This window comes from Rhinopithecus roxellana, chromosome 19, assembly GCF_007565055.1.
Source record: "Rhinopithecus roxellana isolate Shanxi Qingling chromosome 19, ASM756505v1, whole genome shotgun sequence".
NCBI classification, from domain to species: domain Eukaryota; kingdom Metazoa; phylum Chordata; class Mammalia; order Primates; family Cercopithecidae; genus Rhinopithecus; species Rhinopithecus roxellana.
Genome location: NC_044567.1, coordinates 25,751,975 through 25,772,142, shown reverse-complemented (window position 1 = coordinate 25,772,142; position 20,168 = coordinate 25,751,975). Strand labels below are relative to the sequence as shown.

General features: G+C 45.8%; 1 protein-coding gene and 2 non-coding genes across 3 annotated transcripts in view; all 3 read right to left on the bottom strand.

Moving 5' to 3' along the window:
* The window catches only part of TEX14 (testis expressed 14, intercellular bridge forming factor), a 78,148-nt gene extending 70,481 nt beyond the window's left edge, over window positions 1-7,667 (bottom strand). Inside the window, exons 1-2 of the mRNA XM_030923689.1 lie at window positions 7,034-7,667; window positions 6,418-6,532 (exon numbers count right to left, since the gene is read on the bottom strand). The gene's annotated coding sequence lies outside the window, so the exon portion shown is untranslated. The remainder of the gene's footprint in view (window positions 1-6,417; window positions 6,533-7,033) is intronic.
* Window positions 7,471-7,688, bottom strand: LOC115895084. The gene has a single exon (XR_004055278.1). It is a non-coding gene; the product is annotated as a small nucleolar RNA U3 (small nucleolar RNA).
* Window positions 7,689-19,168: 11,480 nt separating this feature from the next.
* LOC115895087 lies at window positions 19,169-19,376 on the bottom strand. Its single transcript, XR_004055281.1, has one exon. It is a non-coding gene; the product is annotated as a small nucleolar RNA U3 (small nucleolar RNA).
* Between the last annotated feature and the right edge of the window lie 792 nt (window positions 19,377-20,168).

Here is a 20,168-nt window from a genome sequence, read left to right as displayed (position 1 = left end):
CTCTCTCATTTGAGAATGTCTCCCCACAGTCCCCCCAAAAAATCTTGTGGTAGAGGCCCACAAAACCTTGGCATTAGCAACGCAGTCAAGGATCTATACTTCAGAAAAATTTCATCTCAGGAAAATTTCACCAAAGCCAGTAAACTCTCTGAGGCATGAAGTGACAGCCTTTAATGTGTCCAGGATACAGTGAGGATATGATGTATAGCCTTAGTTTCCTAACCCGGCTACACATGAGAATCACCGGGGAACTCTCTCTTTAACTGAAAAAGAAATACAAATAGGAGGAGGGGGGAAGGGAAAAAAAAAAGAAGAAGAAGAGGAAGAGGAAGAAGAAAAAGAGGAGGAAGAAAGAAAATAAAAGGATGATGAAGAGAAGATAAGAAAAAAGTCCTCCAACTCCAGACACCCAGTTCTCTTACCAAGATGCAATTACTGTTACAAGTTTTTGTATCCTTCTGGAAATGTTCTATGTATATAAAAGTATAGATAAGAATACACTATACAAACTCTTCTGTATCTACATATTTTCTTTTCTCTTTTTTTTTTTTGGAGACAGAGTTCTGTTCTTGTCACCCAGGCTAGAGTGCAATGGCACGATCTCAGCTCACTGCAACCTCCGCCTCCCAGGCTCAAGTGGTTCTTCTGCCTCAGCCTCCCAAGTAGCTGGGATTACAGGTGCCTGCCACCCACGTCCAGTTACTTTTTGTATTTTTAATAGAGACATGGTTTCACTATGTTGGCCAGGCTGGTCTCGAACTCCAGGTGATCCACCCGCCTCAGCTTCCCAAAGTGCTGGGATTATAAGCGTGAGCCACTGCACCCAGCCTATGTATTTTCATTTAAGAATCTATCTTGGAGAAATTGCCATATGAGAAACTACAAGGCACCTCCATTCTTTTTAACAGCTGCATAGTATGCCAATGAATGGGTGTATCATAATTTAGTTAATAAGCTCCTGGGATATCTGTCAAAAGCACAGATTCTCAGACTATACCTTATACTGACTGAAAAAAAAATTTGCAAGCACAGGACCCAGGAATGTGGTTTTGTTTTGTTTTATTTTTCAAATTCCCCTGGTGATACTAATGAGGCTGGCCTGCACCCAGACATATAGGAACCACTGATCCCATTGGTTCTCACTGCAGGCTCTCTCCCACTGCTGGGCAGAGAAGCAGTTCAGCACACTGCATTGTGGGAACCACAATATCCTCCTCGCTGCAAAAACCACTTTGTATAATGTCTTACCATCTTCTTTTTTGTTTTTTGGGGTTTTTTTTTTTGAGACGAAGTCTCGCTCTTGTTCCCCAGGCTGCAGTGCAATGGTGCGATCTCGGCTCACTGCAACCTCTGCCTCCTGGGTTCAAGAGATTCTCCTGCCTCAGCCTCCCTAGTAGCTGGGATTACAGGCACGCACCACCACACCCAGCTAATTTTTGTATTCTTTTTTTTTTTTTTGAGACGGAGTCTCACTCTGTCACCCAGGCTGGAGTGCAGTGGCACAATCTCGGCTCACTGCAATCTGTACCTCCTGGGTTCAAGTGATTCTCCTGCCTCAGCCTCCCTAGTAGCTGGGACTACAAGTGCGTGCCACCGCACCAAACTAATTTTTTGTATTTTTAGTAGAGACAGGTTTCACCATGTTAGCTAGGATGGTCTCCATCTCCTGACCTCATGATCCGCCCCCCTCAGCCTCCCAAAGTGCTGGGACTACAGCCATGAGCCACCGCACCGCCCTAATTTTTGTATTCTTAGTAGAGGCAAGGTTTTACTATGTTGGCCAGGCTGGTCTCGAACTATTGACCTTGTGGTCCACCCGCCTCAGTCTCCCAAAGTGCTGGGATTACAGATGTGAGCCACTGCGCCTGGCAGCTTTTGTATTTTATGTGTGTGTGTTGTGGAGGGGTTAGTTTTAAGATTGCTTAGGGGAGGAAAAGTTGGAAGCTTAGAAAAGTACAAAGAAAAAAGCCAATTAGTATGAGAATTAAGTAACCAAAGGTAACTTAAAACAATGAACATTTTGTTGTGCTTCCTTCCAGAATTTTTCTAGACTCACACACGCTCTACTGTCTCTACTGTATTGTTTAATTTCAAAGCCCGGAAGGAAAGGTGTCAGCCAGATGCAGTAGCTCACACCTGTAATCCCAGCACTTTGAGAGGTGAGGTGGGAGGATTGTTTGAGCCCAGGAGTTTTGAGACCAGCCTGGGCAACAGAGACCCTGTCTATACCAAAAAAAAAAAAAAAAAAAAAAAAAAAGGCAGCATGGAGACTGGCTCAGCTAATATTTGCATATTCCCGTGTTGTATGGAGGCCATATTGGGACAGCCTGCAGTTCTTTAGCAAAAATGCAACATCTCCTTTTTTCTTTAGTTTTCCTCCCTTTTTTTTTTTTGAGATAGAGTCTCGCTCTGTCACCCAGGCTGGAGTGCAGTGGCACGATCTTGGCTCACTGCGACCTCCGCCTCTTGGGTGCAAGCGATTCTCCTGCCTCATCCTCCCGAGTAGCTAGCATTATAGGTGCCCACCACCATGGCTGGCTAATTTTTGTATTTTTAGTAGAGATGGGGTTTGACCTTTTGGCCAGGCTGATCTCAAACTCGACCTCAGGTGATCCACCCGCCTCGGGCTCCCAAAGTGCTGGGATTACAGGCATGAGCCACCAAGCCCCGCTATTTCCCACTTCTTTTAATTACTGGAACAAGGTGTATAAACAATGCCTTGAGTGAAATAGTCATGACCATCATCACTTTCATATTCTGTATGACAGTATAACTGTGTTCAGTAAACATAAACTGTTTTTTAAAAGCCTGTATAAAAAAATACAGATACAAATTGAAATATGTTATCGTCATCTGCATTTACAACTGCTTTGTCCAGGCTTAAAGCTGATTTGTTTAAAGATCAAACCATTCAAACCTTAATTTTCAAGATCAGGGAATTGAGACTAGCCCATGATATGGTACATAATAGTAATGACACAGCTGAGACCAGGAAGGAGCTCAGCTTCTGAAGACCTCAGAGTTTAAAGAAGTTCTCTCTTTCAAGTATCCAGGAAGGCCACTTGTAATGCCAGGCAGTGCCAGGAAGGAAGTGGAAAGGGACAAGAACAAGAGAGGATGGCAAACCCCTATGGCTTTGTTATTTTGTTGTTACGAACATTTTCATGTGACTTAAAAAATATCTGATGATTAGCTGCATAGAGGTACCAGGAAAAAAAGTTTTTAAAATTTTTTTATCTCATCAAGGTGAAGGGGAATTTCTGGGAGGAGGCTTTATTCCTTTTTTTGTTTTTGATGAAGTCTTGCTCTGTTTCCTAGGTGGAGTACAGTGGTGCGATCTTGGCTCACTTCAACTTCTGCTTCCTGGGTTCAAGTGATTCTCCTGCCTCACCCTCCTGAGTACTTGGGACTACAGGTGCACGCCACCACACCTGATTGATTTTTGTATTTTTAGTTTTGCCATGTTGTCCAGGCTGGTGTTGAATTCCTGACCTCAGGTGATCCATCTGCCTCAGTTTCTCAAAGTGATGGGATTTTAGGTGTGAGCCACTGCACCCAGCCAGGAGGCCCTTTTTTTTTTTTTTGAGATGGAGTCTCACTCTGTCACCCAGGCTGGAGTGCAGTGGTGCAGTCTTGGCTCACTGCAGCCTCTGCTTCCAGGGTTCCAGCAATTCTCCTGCCTCAGCCTTCCAGATAACTGGGATTACAGGCACACGCCACTATGCCTGGCTACTTTCTGTATTTTTTGTAGAGATGGGGTTTCACCATGTTGGCCAGGCTGGTCTCGAACTCCCGACCTCAGATGATCCACCCGCGTCAGCCTGCCAATGTGCTAGGATTACAGGTGTGAGCCACCGCACCCAGCTAGGAGGTTTTATTCCTATTATATGCACAGTGGAAATGCTGTGATGGACTGGACCTATTGAAGTCACAAATCAGATGCCTGCTGGACCAAGTAACTGGGTTTAGGCTTTCTCTGAGGAGGGTCAGGGATCTATTGCTGTTGGGCAGGAAAGGGAGCCAGGAAAGGGAGCCAGGAAAAGGAGCCAGGAAAGCCAGATATTCCGAATTTCCAAGAGCCAGAAATCCCAGTTTTTAATTTGAAATCTCCCAAATGTTGCCGGGCGCAGTGGCCCACGCCTGTAATCCCAGCACTTTGGAAGGCCAAGGTGGGTGGATCACGAGGTCAGGAGATCAAGACCATCCTTGTCAACATGGTGAAACCCTGTCTCTACTAAAAATACAAAAAAATTTAGCCGGCCGTGGTGGCGGGTGCTGTAGTCCCAGTTACTCAGGAGGCTCAGGCAGGAGAATCTCTTCAACCCAGGAGGCGGAGGTTGCAGTGAGCCAAGATCGCGCCACTGCACTCCAGCCTGGGCGACAGACCAAGACACTCAAAATAAATAAATAAATAAATAAATAAATAAATAAATAAAGTCTCCCAAATGTTAAATATTGCCCACTATTTCAATTTTTTTTGAACACTGTGTGTACCAAATAAACTTCTGAGTTGGCTAGCCAGAGACTCCAGTTTTTAGGCTTTACAATAAATAAATATGAATAGTACACATTTTGATACCAGGTAGACCTGGATTCTCTTGTAAGCTTAGCTGGGTATAAATCATTATTCCTTTCCTTCTTAACATTCATGAGAAATGAGAAATAATATCATCTTTCTCCTAATCCAGCTTTCTTACTGTTTGTGGGAGGAATGATTAGATGGTAAAACAGGCTGGGCGCGGTGGCTAACGCCTGTAATCCCAGCACTTTGGGAGGCCAAGGTGGGCGGATCACCTGAGGTCAGGAGTTCGAGGCCAGCCCGGCCAACATAGCAAAATCCCGTCTCTACTAAAAATACAAAAATTAGCCGGGCGTGGTGGCAGGTGCCTGTAATTCCAGCTACTTGGGAGACTGAGGCAGGAGAATCACTTGAACCCAGGAGGTGGAGTTTGCAGTGAGCCATAGTAGCGCCACTGCACTCCAGCCTGGGTGACAGACCAAGACTCCATCACAAGAAAAAAAAAAGTACAAAACTTCCAATATCAATAATTTAAGTAGGTACATTAAACACAGCCTCCTTAAGTAAGATGGGAAAAACTTATGATTATTCATATTCTGGTGTTCCTGTGAAAATCAGCTGGAATCACTTAAGTGCTCAAAACCCCAGTTTCTGCTTCTGTTTAATGGGAACTGAAAAAATATCCACCACCACTCTCCCTTCTCTGTCAAGGTGTCAAATAAGCTAATATTTGGGAAGGCCCTAGGAAAAGCCGAAGTGCTTCACAAAAAGAGATGTTCGGCCAAGTGCAGTGGCTCACACCTGTAACGCCAGCACTATGGGAGGGCCAAGGTGGATGGAGGCCAGGAGTTTGAGACCAGCCTGGCTAACATGGCAAAACCCTGTCTCTACTAAAAATACAAAAAATTGGCCAGGCATGGTGGTGTGCACTTGTAATCCCAGCCACTCAGGAGGCTAAGGCAGGAGAATTGCTTGAAGCCGGGTGGCAGAGGCTGCAGTGAGCCAAGATCGTGCCACTGCACTCCAGCCTGGATAACAGAGCCAGACCATGTGTCAGGAAAAAAAAAAAAAAAAAGTAGCTGTTCACCTGTCACTAATTCATTGTGTTGCTGTTCCATATTAAAATTTAGACCAACTATTAAACTTCAAGTCTTTCAGTGTTGTTGTTGTTGTTTTTTTTTTTTTTTAAGATGGAGTTTCACTCTTGTTGCCCAGGCTGGAATGCAATGGTGAGATCTCAGCTCACCACAACCTCCTCCTCCCGTGTTCAAGCGATTCTCCCGCCTCAGCCTCCCGCGTAGCTGGGATTACTGGCATGCGCAATCACGCCCAGCTTTGTATTTTTAGTAGAGACAGGGTTTCTCTGTGTTGGTCAGGCTGGTCTCAAACTCCTGAACTCAGGTGATCCTCCCACCTCGGCCTCCCAAAGTGGCTCATGGATTACAGGCGTGAGCCACCATGCCTGGCCTAAACTCCGATTCTTTTAAACCACAGCTATGAGAGTCAGGCAAAAGTCACCCTTTTTTTTTTTTTTCTTTGAGATGGAGTCTCACTCTTGTTGCCCAGGCTGGGGTGCAATGGTGCAATCTTGGCTCACTGCAACCTCCGCCTCCCAGGTTAAAATGATTCTCCTGTCTCAGCCTCCCATGTAGCTGGGATTATAGGCAATGTGCCACCACGCCCGGCTAATTTTTTATATTTTTAGTAGACGCAGGGTTTCACCATGTTGGTCATGCTAGTCTCGAACTCCTGACCTCGTGATCCGCCTGCCTTGACCTCCCAAAGTACTGGCATTACAGGCGTGAACAACTGCGCCCGGCCAATGGTTCTTCAAAACACCCCAACTCATCTCAATAGCACAACCCCTGTTTTCTAGACATCAATATTATTGTACTTACTGATTTGGATCTGATCCATAATCCACCAGAACATCAACTAATTTCCTAAGGCCCAATAATGCCGCAACAAAAAGTGCTGTTTGGCCCAAGTTGTTAACTGCATCAACATAAATTCCTGCAAAGGAAATATCAGAATTAATGCAAATATCAGAAAACTTCCTGAGATGGAACTGGGTTGGGGGGGGAGGAGATTAAAGAAGGCCTTCATTAGTCACACATAGATATACTGGAAGGCAAACTCACTGTTTATTCATCAAAAATATTTACAGAAAGTTGCATTGAAGCATTTAGTTCGCCACACTCTGGTGTATTACAAAATGGATTAAAATGGTTCTCAATCATGGGAAGGGATGAGGGAGGGACTAAAGATACTGTGTGTGTTGGAAGGAAGGCTATAACATAAAAAGAGCTCACTGGAATACAAGTCCTCACCTAAAAGATCTTACTGAAGTATAAAGACTAATTAGACAAGGGAAAACAAAATACACAAAACAGACCAATTTCCAGTACTATCAAACAATGAGGCTGTGAATAATTAAAAGGGACTGAAAAAAAAGAAAAAGGCCAAAGTAGTAACACGACCAAGAAAAAAATAAAAAAAGAAAACACGTCTTACCTACCAAGAAAAAATTAATCGCGCACGCCTGTAACCCCAGCTCTTTGGGAAGCGGAGGCGACTGGATCACCTGAGGCTAAAGAGCTCGAATCCACCCTGACCAACAATATGAAATCGCCACTCTACTAAATATACAAAAACTAGCGGGGCCTGGAGGCGAACCTGCAGTCACAGCTACTCAGAAGACATAACACGAGAAATGCTTAAAAGACGGAAGCTGCAATGACCCGAAAATTGGCCATTGCACTCCAGCCTAAGATGACAGAACAATGCCCCGACTTCAAAAAAGACAACAACACAACACACATACACACTCCAAGAGTCTCCAAAAAAAAAAAAAAAAATAACGAGCATTGCCTTAAGCTACAATTAATAAAAAAAAAACGCTGGCTAATGAACGAACAAACTACTTTTAGTACATGAATAATTACGCCGGAACCACTCAGACTGCATTCTCTCCCTCCTATTCTCCCAAAGGGAGAAAAAGAACGATCATCAATGACAAAAGGCAGTCACAAATAAAGCGACACCAAACGCCAACTTCACGCTCAGGAGAGAACACTGCGCTTCCTCCTCGTAGTTTCCGGTGCTCTACACATTCAGAGAAACTTCTCTAGTAATAAACTATAGAAATGATCCCTGAAAGTACAGTCTTAACAAATAACGCCACGCCTCCCCCGTGCGAAAGAAACTCACACATATTAAGCTTATGGTGAGTTTTTCGTGAGCACCATTTTCTCCTGGAAAATATCAGTATGTGCTTTCTTCCAAAAATGATCTTTCCATTACCAAAGTTCGACAAAGCATTTAAAACAAGCTCAACATTTTGAAGATGCTTTAGGCAATCACGGTAATTAACGTATGGTAGCAAAACAGCCAATCACTCGCTAGCTACTTTCTAACCCCGCCCCATTTTCCTCCACACCTAACGCTGACGACTATAAAGCGCGCCGGAGCGCCAGAAACCTTTAAGGACACTGCTCAGTTTGGACCGATAATCGGAAGCGAGGAGGCCCTTGAGAACAACCAAAGAGTGAAGGGAAAGCGGTAATTCAAAGCCAAAGACTGTGAGATTCGCATAGCGCGCCCAATTATATTTTATACTGTGATCAAAATTCCAGACACATATTTTGGATTTCCTCCCCCCCAAATCAGGGAGTTTTTATTCTATATGGCATTGCTGTGTTTATTTTTTTCTGGTTCTCGCACTCTTGCCCAGGATGGCCCTGAACTCCTGGATTCAAGCGATCCTCCCACCTCAGCCTTCCAAAATGCTGGGATTACAGGCGTGAGCCATCACACCCGGTCATTGCTGTGTTTAAACAAGCAGGACAACATATTCCCCTGGTTTAAGCTTCAGTAGCTTCCCATTTCTTGAGGTAGAAACAAAACTTCTCTACATACTTCCGTGAGAAAATATTTTAAATGGTCCATTTTCAAGGCATAATAAATCTAAGTACTGGCAGCCAGCCTGCAAATGTAACAAACCACACAGCTCATGCACCTAGAAGGTCACAATAAGCGAACAGAATGTAGAGGAGGGGTCAGCCCATAAAAGGGAAGAAAGTTTCTTTATTGGGAAATCGAAAATTAAAGCAGAGGGTTACAGCTGGAACCCTGAGGTCCACTACCATCTTGAGGCAAGCTAGGGCCAGGGATGGTAGCTCCCGGCTGTAATCCCAGCACTTTGGGAGGCCAGGCAGATCACTTGAGGTCGGGAGTTTGAGACCAGCCTGGGTAACGTGGAGAAACCCCAACTCTACCATAAAAATAGAAAAATTAGCCAGGGGCTGGGCGCGGTGGCTTACGCCTGGTGGTTTACACCTGTAATCCCAGCACTTTGAGAGGCTGAGGCGGGTGAATCACAAGGTCAGGAGATTGAGACCTGCCTGGCCAACATGGTGAAACCTCATCTCTACTAAAAAGTACAAAAATCAGCTGGGCATGGTGGCACGTGCTTGTAGTCCCAGCTACTCAGGAGGCTGAGGCAGGAGAATCACTTGAATCCAGGAGGCAGAGGTTGCAGTGAGCCAAGATCACGCCACTACACTCCAGCCTGGTGACAGAGCAAGACTCCGTCTCAGAAAAAAAAAAAAAAAAAGCAAATAACGAAAAAAGCCAAAAAGTAGGCAGAGATTAGAGGAAAACCTGGAAGAAATGGGTCACAAATGACAAGGAAGGTTGAAAGTTTCAAAAAGAAGGATCAGTCAACAGTATAGAAGCCTGAGACATCTAGTAAGAAGAAATTGGGCTGGGTGTGGGGACTCACACCTGTAATCCCAGCACTTTGGGAAGCTGAGGTGGGTAGATCACTTGAGGCCAAGAGTTCAAGACCAGCCTGGCCAACATGGTGAAACCCTGTCTCTACTAAAAATACAAAAATACACAAAAATTAGCCAGGCTTGGTGGCACGTGCCTGTAATGCCAGCTACTCGGGAAGCTGAGGCAGGAGGTGGAGGTTGCAGTGAGCTGAGATCGTGCTACTGCACTCCAACCTGGGCAACAGAGGGAGAACCTGTCTCAAAAGAAAAAAAGAAAAAGAAACAGTGGTCATGGTGAGAACATTACTAGAGGGGTTCACATGTCTTACTGCTCAGGACTTCCTGTGTTACAAATATTTGTGGTATGTTTGTGTCCTCTACCAGACTGTCTTTCCTACACTAGAGGGTAGGACTGCCCAGTGTATCTCCCCTATCTTCAGTGCCTTGTTCACTTATCTGCCCAACACAAGGCAGCCTAAGAGTAGAGAAGAGCAGCAGAGAACAGAAAAAGGACAATTCTGCATGGATCTCTCAGTTATGCATGTTATGGGGGGCAAGGCACTAACCTGTTCAGGGCACCTCTTTGAAGATATTTGCATAATGAACTTTGGAAGACAGATAGTATCTATATTCATAGCAAATTGAATACACACTCACCATCCAGTATAATAAAAATAATGTCTCCAGCATTATCCAGGGCGCAGTGGCTCACGCCTGTAATCCCAACACTTTGGGAGACCGAGGCAGGCGGATCACCTGAGATCAGAAGTTCGAGACCAGCCTGGCCAACATGGTCAAACTCCACCTTTACTAAAACTACAAAAAGTAGCTGGGCATGGTGGCGGGCACCTGTAATACCAGCTACTCAGGAGGCTGAGGGAGGAGAATTGCTGGAACCCAGAAGGTGGAAGTTGCAGTGAGCTGAGATCTCAACATTGCACTCCAGCCTAGGTTGACAAAGCGAAACTCTGTCTCAAAAAATAAAAAAAGGTTAAAAGGAAAAAATACTGATATTCTGGCTACTGCTATTGCTATGAGTTAAAAACCATCATTCATCTGTGACCCCAAGAATCTCATCCACACACCTGTAGCTGTCTAATTTATCAAATCTGAAACTATTTATAGTTATTGACAAGAAGAAATTACAGTCAAGGGAAGCAGGCTGACAAAAAGTTATAGTTATTGACAAGAAGAAATTACAGTCCAGGGAAGCCCCTTCTGGGGCTCAGGAGGCAAAAAATTAAATCAACCAAGGCCTCTAAGGGCTTCTCTCTTTTTTTTTTTTTTTTGAGACAGAGTCTCCCTCTGTAGCCCATGCTAGAGTGCAGTGGCATGATCTTGGCCCACTGCGTCCTCTGCCTCCCAAGTTCAAGTGATTCTCCTGCCTCAGCCTCCCGAATAGCTGCGATTACAGGCACGCACCACCATGCCCAGCTAATTTTTGTATTTTTAGAAGATACGGGGTTTTACCATGTTGACCAGGCTGGTCGCAAACTCCTGACATCAAGAGATCCACCTGCCTTGGCCTCCAAAAGTGCTGGAATGACAGGCATGAGCCACCGCGCCCAGCCCTCCAAGGGCTTCTCTAAGGATCAGAAAACACTTAGGGGAAGGCACTGAGCAACAAATCTTGAGGTGATACAGGTGGCTGGAAAGAAAAACAGGTGAAAACCTCTGTCCCTACAACTTAAGCAAACATGCCCCTTGGAGATTTCCTAATAAAAAATAACACTTATTCATTCAACAAATAATTATTTTAGGCCAGCATTGTACCCATGTTGTGGCTGCTATAAAGGTAACTAAAAACAGTCCCACAAGAAGTGACCAGAGGCAGCTATGACATGGTACAAAGACTGACCAAAAAAATTAAAAGACCTGGATTCAAATGTTGACATCCTAATACCACCCTCATTAGCCCAGGGCCTCGAGATGGGTCAGTCACCTAACCTCTGGGCCTCCTACGAGGTAATATCTGATATTAACAATAATGTGTGCCAGGCATCATTCTTTTAATTCACTTAATCCTCACAACTCTACAACAGGAAGAAGAAACTATTATTATCACTATTTTGTAGATGGAGAAATGGAGAGAGATCAATTTGCCAGAGGTCACAAACCAGTCTGGTTCCAAAGTCCACGCACTATACCACTGTCTCTGTGATATTGTGAAACATATATTTGGGGCCGGGCGCGGTGGCTCATGCCTGTCATCCCAACACTTTGGGAGGCCGAGGCGGGTGGATCACCTGCGGTCAGGAGTTGGAGACCAGCCTGACCAATGTGGTGAAACCCCGTCTCCCTGTCTCTACTAGTAAATTACATACATTAGCGGGGCATGGTAGCATGCGCCTGTAGTCCCAGCTACCTGGGAGGCTGAGGCAGGAGAATTGCTTCAACTGGTGAAGCAGAGGTTGCAGTGAGCTGAGATCATGCCAGTACACTCCAGCCTAGGTGACAGAGCGAGACTCTGTCTCCAAAAAAAAAAAAAAAAAAGATTTATTTGGGGCTGGGCATGGTGGCTCACGCCTGTAATCCCAATACTTCGGGAGGCAGAAGTACATGGATCACTTGAGGTCAGGAGTTCGAGACCAGTCTGGTGAACATGGTGAAACCCCATCTCTACTAAAAATACAAAAATTAGTTGGGCATGGTGGTGGGCGCCTGTAATCCTAGCTACTTGGGAGGCTGAGTCATGAGAATTGCTTGAAGCCCAGGAGGCAGAGGCTGCAGTGAGCGTGCCATTGCACTCCAGCCTAGGTGACAGAGTGAGACTCTGTCTCAAAAAAAAAAAAAAAAAAAAGGAAAAAAAAACAAGAAATATATATTTGGTCTTCATGCCTGTTTCCTGATATGGAGCTTCTAAAACTCTTTGAACCTCTGGAATGATGAGTATCTTTTGTATGCTGATGCTGACTGTAGCTAGTGACTGGGCCCATCCAGATGGCATCAGGATGACAGCTGGTCACTGGAAAGACCAAAGCACGATGAGAGGGTTGGGACTCTTAGCCCTGCCCCCCAACCTTTGGGGAGGGGAGAGGGGCTGAAGGTTAAATTGATCACCAATGGCTAGTGATTTAATCTACCATGCCTACGTAATGAAGTTTCCATAAAAACCCAAAAGGACTGGGTTGGGAAGCTTCTGAACAGCTGAACATGGAGAGGTTCAGGGAGGGTGGGCCAGGGAAGGCATGGAATCTCCAAGCCTTTTCCCACATGCCTTGCCCTAGACATCATTTCCATTCAGTTGCTCATCTGTATCTTTTGTGATATCTTTACAATAAATGGGTAAACCTAAGTAAAGTGTTTCCCTGAGTTCTATGAGCCACTCTAGCAAATTAATCAAACCTGGGGAGTGAGTTGTAGGAACACCCAATGTATAGTCAATCATAAGAAGTATAGGTTTACAACCTACTGCTTTTTTTTTTTTTTTTTTTTTTTTTTGAGACGGAGTCTTGCTCTGTTGCCCAGGCTGGAGTGCAGTGGTGCAATCTTGGCTCACTATAACTTCTGCCTCCCAGGTTCAAGCAATTCTCCTGCCTCAGCCTCCTGAGTGGCTGGGATTACAGGCGCCTGCCACCACACCCGGCTAATTTTTGTATTTTTAGTAGAGTCAGGGTTTCACAATGTTGGTCAGGATGATCTCGAACTCCTGACCTCGTGATCCACCTGCCTCAGCCTCCCAAAGTGCTGGGATTACAGACGTGAGCCACTGTGCCTGGCCTGTAAAGATATATTACAAGGTATTTTATCAAAGCATTGTTTCTGATTACTAAAAACTGCAAAAATAGGCTGCACATGCTATCTCATACTTGTAATCCCAGCACTTTGGGAGGCAAACCCGGGACAACTGCTTGAGCCCAGTAGTTCAAGACCAGTCTGGGCAACACAGTGAGACTTTGTCTCTACTATAACAAATTAAAAAAAATTTTTAATGCAAAATAGCACAATTCACAATCGCAAAATCAAGGAACGAACCCAAATGCCCATCAATCAACGAGTGGATAAAGAAACTGTGGTGTATTTATACATTGAAATACTACTCAGCCATAAAAAGGAATGAATTAATGGCATTTGCAGGAAACTGGATGAGACTGGAGACTATAATTCTTTTTTTTTTTTTTTTTGAGACAGAGTCTTGCTCTGTCGCCCGGGCTGGAGTGCAGTGGCCGGATCTCAGCTCACTGCAAGCTCCGCCTCCCAGGTTTACGCTATTCTCCTGCCTCAGCCTCCCGTGTAGCTGGGACTACAGGCGCCCGCCACCTCGCCCAGCTAGTTTTTTGTATTTTTTAGTAGAGACGGGTTTTCACCATGTTAGCCAGGATGGTCTCAATCTCCTGACCTCGTGATCCGCCCGTCTCGGCCTCCCAAAGTGCTGGGATTACAGGCTTGAGCCACCGTGCCCAGCCTTTTTTTTTTTTTTTGAGACGGAGTTTCACTCTTGTTACCCAGGCTGCAGTGCAATGGCGTAATCTTGGCTCACCACAAGCTCCACCTCCCAGGTGCAAGTGATTCTCCTGCCTCAGCCTCCCGAGTGGCTGGGATTACAGGCATGCGCCACGATGCCTGGCTAATTTTTTATATTTTTAGTAGAGACGGGGTTTCTCCATGTTGGTCAGGCTGGTCTCGAACTCCTGACCTCAAGTGGTCCTCCCGCCTTGGCCTCCCAAACTTCTGGGATTACAGGCATGAGCCACCGCAACTGGCCTGGAGACTATTATTCTAATTGAAGTAACTCAGGAATAGAAAACCAAACATTTTATGTTCTCACTGATATGTGGGAGCTAAGCTATGAGGACGCAAAGGCATGACAATGATACAATGATCTTGCTTGGGGAGCTGAGGGGAAGGGTGGGAGGTGGGCAAGAGATAAGACTACAAATAAGGTGCCAGTGTATACTGCTCGGATGATGGGTGCACCAAAATCTCACAAGTCACCACTAAAAAACTTACTCATGTTGGCCAGGCACAGTGGCTCTTTGGGAGGCCAAGGCAGGTAGATCACCTGAGGTCAGGAGTTCGAGACCAGCCTGACCAACATGGAGAAACCCCGTCTCTACTAAAAATACATAAAAAATTAGCTAGGCATGGTGGTGGGCGCCCGTAATCACAGGTACTCGGGAGGCTGAGGCAGGAGAATCGCTTGAACCTGGTAGGTGGAGGCTGCAGTGAGCCAAGATCACGCCATTGCACTCCAGCCTGGGCAAAAAGAGCGAAACTCCATCTCAAATAAATAAATAAGAACTTATGTAGACAAATACCACCTATACCCCAATAACTTATGGAAAAATAAAAAAATTAAATATCTGTAGGGGTACAGATGAGTACATTATGGTATATACAGATGAAAAAATTAAGCTGGGTGCAGTGGCCCACACCTGTAATCCCAGCACTTTGGGAGGCCAAGGCGGGCAGATCACTTGAGGTCACTTCGAGACCAGCCTGGCCAACATGGTGAAACTCCATCTCTACTAAAAATACAAAAAAAAAAAAAAGCAGCTATGAAAATGAATAACTTAAATCTATATCAGTTAATTTAGAGATAGACATGATGCACTGTTAAATGGGGGAAAAAAATCAGTTACAAAATGTGTATATCATAACACCACTTTTATAAAGGCAGATTAGCAACTTTAAAACATGTATCTCTTGACTTGGCATGGTGGCTCCTGCCTGTAATTGCAGCACTTTGGGAGGTCAAGGTGGGAGGATCACCCGAGGTCAGGAGTTCAAGACCAACCTGACCAACATAGAGAAACCCCATCTCTACTAAAAATACAAAATTAGCCAAGCATGGTGGCACATGCCTGTAATCCCAGCTACTTGGGAGGCTGAGGCAGGAGAATCACTTGAACCTGGGAGGCAGATGTTGCGGTGAGCCGAGATCGTGCCATTGCACTCCAGCCTGGGCTCAAAACTCCGTCTCAACACATCACACACACACATCTCTTTGGTGGATTCCATTATTAAGTAACCTCATACTAAGGGAGGAGACAACCCCTCATATTGTCTTATGCCCAATTTCTGCCTTCAAAGAAAGAAAAAGTAAAAACTACAAGGCAGAAATGAAATCCACAAGCAGACAGCCTGGCGCCACACCCTGGGTCTGGTTAAAGATCGACCCCTGACCTAACCCGTTATGTTATCTATAGATTCCAGACATTGTATGGAAAAGCATTGTGAAAATCCCTGTCCTGTTCTGTTCTGATTACCAGCGCATGCAGCCCCCAGTCACGTGCCCGCTGCTTGCTCAATTGATCACGACCCTCTCCTGCGGACCCCCTTAGAGTCGTAAGCCCTTAAAAGGGACAGGAATTGGTCACTCGGGAAGCTCGGTTTTTTGAAATGTGTCTTGCCAAAGCTCCCAGCCAAATAAAGCCCTTCCTTCTTTAACTCGGTGTCTGAGGGGTTTTGTCTGCAGCTTGTCCTGCTACAATACTACTTTTGTAGTAAAAACATTTTTAGTAGAAAAAAATTTAAGGAAGAGCCATCTATGGAAGAGTGGTGTAGACATTTCCTGAGGAGAAAATGTTTCTTTTGGAGTTTTCTTAAGTATTATAAACCCAGATGGATAAACGAAAATGGGAGGAACCTGATAATTTTTTTTTTTTTTTTTTTTTTAGACGGAGTCTTGCTCTGTCGCCCAGGCTGGAGTGCAGTGGCCGGATCTCAGCTCACTGCAAGCTCCGCCTCCCGGGTTTACGCCATTCTCCTGCCTCAGCTTCCCGAGTAGCTGGGACAACAGGCGCCCGCCACCTCACCCGGCTAGTTTTTTGTATTTTTAGTAGAGACGGGGTTTCACCGTGTTAGCCAGGATGGTCTCGATCTCCCGACCTCGTGATCCGCCCGTCTCAGCCTCCCAAAGTGCTGGGATTACAGGCTTGAGCCACTGCGCCCGGCAATTTTTTTTTTTTTTAAGACACTGGGTTTCGCTCTGTTGCCCAGGTTGGGCAACAAAAAATATTATTATTATTATTTTTTGAGACAGAGTCTTGCTCTGTTGCCCAGGCAACAGAGCAGTGGAGTGCAGTGGCACTATCTTGGCTCACTGCAAGCTCCACCTCCTGGGTTCACACCATTCTCCTGCCCCAGCCTCCTGAGTAGCTGGGACTACAGGCGCCCACCACCACGCCTGGCTAATTTTTTATATTTTTAGTAGAGACGGGGTTTCACTGTGTTAGGCAGGATGGTCTTGATCTCCTGACCTCGTGATCTGCCTGCCTCAGCCTTCCAAAGTGCTGTGATTACAGGCATGAGCCACCGCACCCGGTCGGGCAACAAAAAAGTTTTAAAAATAGCCAGGCATTGTGGCACAAGCCTGTAGTCCCACCTACCCAGGAGACTAAGGCAAGAGGATCTTTTTTTTTTTTTGAGAGGGAATCTTGCTCTGTCGCCCAGGCTGGAGTACAGTGGCCTGATCTTGGCTTCCCAGCCTCTCCAGTAGCTGGGATTCCAAGCATGTGCCACCATGCCCAGCTAACTTTTGTAATTTTAGTAGAGATGGTGTTTTGCCATGTTGGCCAGGTTGGTCTTGAACTCCTGACCTCAGGTGATCTGCCTGCCTTGGCCTCCCAAAGTGCTAGGACTACCGACATGAGCCATCACACCCAGCCCAAGAGGATCTCTTGAGCCCAGAAGGGCAAAGCTGCAGTGAGCCGAGAATGCAACCACTGCACTCCACCCTGGAAGACAGGAGACCCTGTCTGAAAAAGAAAACAAAACAAAACAAAAAAAAGAAGGAAAATGAAAAAAAGGGCCAGGCACGGTGTCTGCTGGAGAACTGCCTCATATGTGGGGAAACAACCCCCACATATCTTGTGTCAAAGTGTTGTATTGAGGCCAGGAATGGTGGCTAACGCCTGTAATCCCAAAAGTTTGGGAGGTCAAGGTGGGCGAATCACTTGGGCCCAGGAGTTCGAGACCAGCCTGTCCAACATGGCAAAACCCCAACTCTACTAAAAATATAAAAATTACCCAGGCATGGTGCTGGGCGCTTATAATCCCAGCTACTTGGGAGGCTGAGGCAGGAAAATCCCTTGAACCCGGGAGGCAGAGGTTGCAGTGAGCTGAGATCGTGCCACTGCACTCCAGCCTGGGCTATAGAGAGAGACCCTGTGTCAAAATACATACATACATACATGAAAGAAAGAAAGAAAGTGAGAAAGTGAGAAAAAAGAAAAAGAGGGCAGGTGCGGTGGCTCATGCCTGTAATCCCAGCACTTTGGGAGGCCAAGGCTGGTGGATCACCTGATGTCAGGAGTTCGAGACCAGCCTGGACAAAATGGCAAAACCCCATCTCTGCTAAAAATACCAAAAATTAGCCGGGCTTGGGGCGTGCGCCTGTAGTCCCAGCTACTTGGAAGGCTGAGGCAGGAGAATCACTTTTTTTTTTTTTGGTGACGGAGTCGCGCTGTCACCCAAGCTAGAGTGCTTTGGCACTATCTTTGCTCACTGCAACCTCTGCCTCCCGGGTTCAAGCAATTCTCCTGCCTCAGCCTCCCGATTAGCTGGAATTACAGGCATGTGCCACCATGCCCAGCTAATTTTCGTATTTTTGGTACAGACAGGGTTTCATCATGTTGTCCAGGCTGGTCTGGAACTCCTGAACTCAGGTGATCCGCCCGCCTCGGCCTCCCAAAGTACTGGGATTACAGGTATTAGCCACCATGCCCGGTCGAGAATCGTTTTAACCCAGGAGGTGGAGGTTGCGGTGAGCTGAGATCATGCCACTGCACTCCAGCCTGGGTGACAGACTGAGACTCCATCTCAAAAAAAAAAAAAAAAAAAAAAGAAGGAAGGAAGGAAGAAGAGAGAGAGAGAGAGAAAGAAAGGAAGGAAGAGAAAATGAAAACCAGAACATCAAAAGGTTAATTTTAAACTCCATTTTACTAAAGAAACAAAAGAAATAAGTATGGTACTGAAAGGGAAAAAAATATTTAAGTGACTAAGAAAACTTTTATTTTCAGGCAGGGTCTCATTCTGTTGCCCAGGCTGCGGAACAGTGGTGCCATCAGGGCTCAGTGAAGCCTTGAACTCCCAGAAGCTCAAGCCATCCTCCCATTGAAGCCTCTTGAGTAGCTGGGACTACAGGCAGTCGCTGCCACTCTGGCCTACTTTTACAATTTTTTTGTAGAGATAGGGTCTGGCTATATTGCCCAGGCTGGTCTCAAACTCCTGGCCTCAAGCGATCCTCCCACCTCTGCCTCCTAAAGTTATGGGATTACAGGCGTGAGTCACCGTACCTGGCGAGAAAATATTAAAAGCACATTTAAAACCACTTCCAACTGCTTTCCTAAGTAACTCAGAATGTAGGCTCCAACTCCCATTGCTCAAAAAGCAGAACATGGCAAATGTTTGAAAAATAGGTCAGATAGGTATTGACATTAGGTGGAGAGCAAAACTACATAAATCCTATCCCCAACACCAAAACGGAGGCTGCTATTTGACAACCAAAGCACCTCATTAAACACAAAATTGGCCGTGCGCGGTGGCTCACGCCTGTCATCCCAGCACTTTCGGAGGCCGAAGCCGGTGGAACATTTGAGGTTACGAATTCGTGACCACCCTGACCAACTTGGTGAAACCCCCTCTACACTAAAAGTACAGAAACTAACCGAGCGTTGTGGCGGCGCCTGTAATCCCAGCTACTCGGGAAGCTGAGGCAGGAAAATCACTTGAACCTGGGAAGTGGAGAGTGCAGTGAGGCAAGATGGGGCCGAAGGATTCCGGTCTGGACGACAAAGAAAGACTCCATCTCAAGAAAAGAAAGAAAAGAAAAGAAGACGCGTAAAGCAATCATTAACATAAGCACAGAAATACTAGAAATGACAACTGTGTGAAGCAGCTTCCTCTTCCATTAAGCGGAAGAACAAGAGAAACTACTCAGACTGCATCCTCTCCCGCTTGCTCTCTCAGAGAAGAATCATCCATCAATGGCAAACAGCAGCTGCAGCAAAGCAACACCAACTGCAGGTTTCAGGCTCAGGAGAGAACACTGCGTCTCCTCGCAGTTGCCGGTGCTCCACACGTCCAGAAAAGCTTCTCTAGTGGCAAGCTATAGAAATGATTCCTAAAAGTATAGTCTTAACCATCTATCGGCCGCCTCTGCTGGGTCTATTGCGGCCGCACGCTTTTACCTGATGGCTAGTTATTATAGATTTCCCCATTTCTGTTCCACTAGGGGGAAAAAACCCCAGCTCTGCCATACAGTCTTTTCGAATACTATCACTTAACGCATTTAAAGTTTTAAGTGGAAATGTAATTTTAAAAAATGGTTTAATCATAAACATCTAAACGGCCACGTTTAAATAACATAATACTGCAGGGCGCGGTGGCTCACGCCTGTAATCCCAGCGCTTTGGGAGGCCGAGGCGGGCAGATCACAAGGTCAAAAGATCGAGACCATCCTGGCTAACACGGTGAAACCCCGTCTCTACTAAAAATACAAAAAAAAATTAGCAGGCGCGTGGTGGGCGTCTGTAGTCCCAGCTACTCGGGAGGCTGAGGCAGGAGAATGCCGTGAACCCGGGAGGCGGAGCTTGCAGTGAGCCGAGATCGCGCTACTGCACTCCAGCCTGGGCGACAGAGCGAGACTCTGTCTCAAAAAATAAATTAATTAAATAAATAAATAACATAATACTGAACGACGGCCAGTCATAACCTACAGCTAGGCTCCACGGTTCTGGTAAAGGTGCCTGGTCCCAGACAATTTAAGGAAAGGGTGGCCTTTGCCTCTGCTAGAATCAGGCTGGATCTGGTAATTGTGAGCAGTTGTGAACAACTATCCTAAGGGTTTGACTTTCAAACGCTAGGGAGGTCACCATGACTGTGGCAGGAAAGGGAACAGGGTGACTGAGACCCAGCGTTTAAGAAAAAGA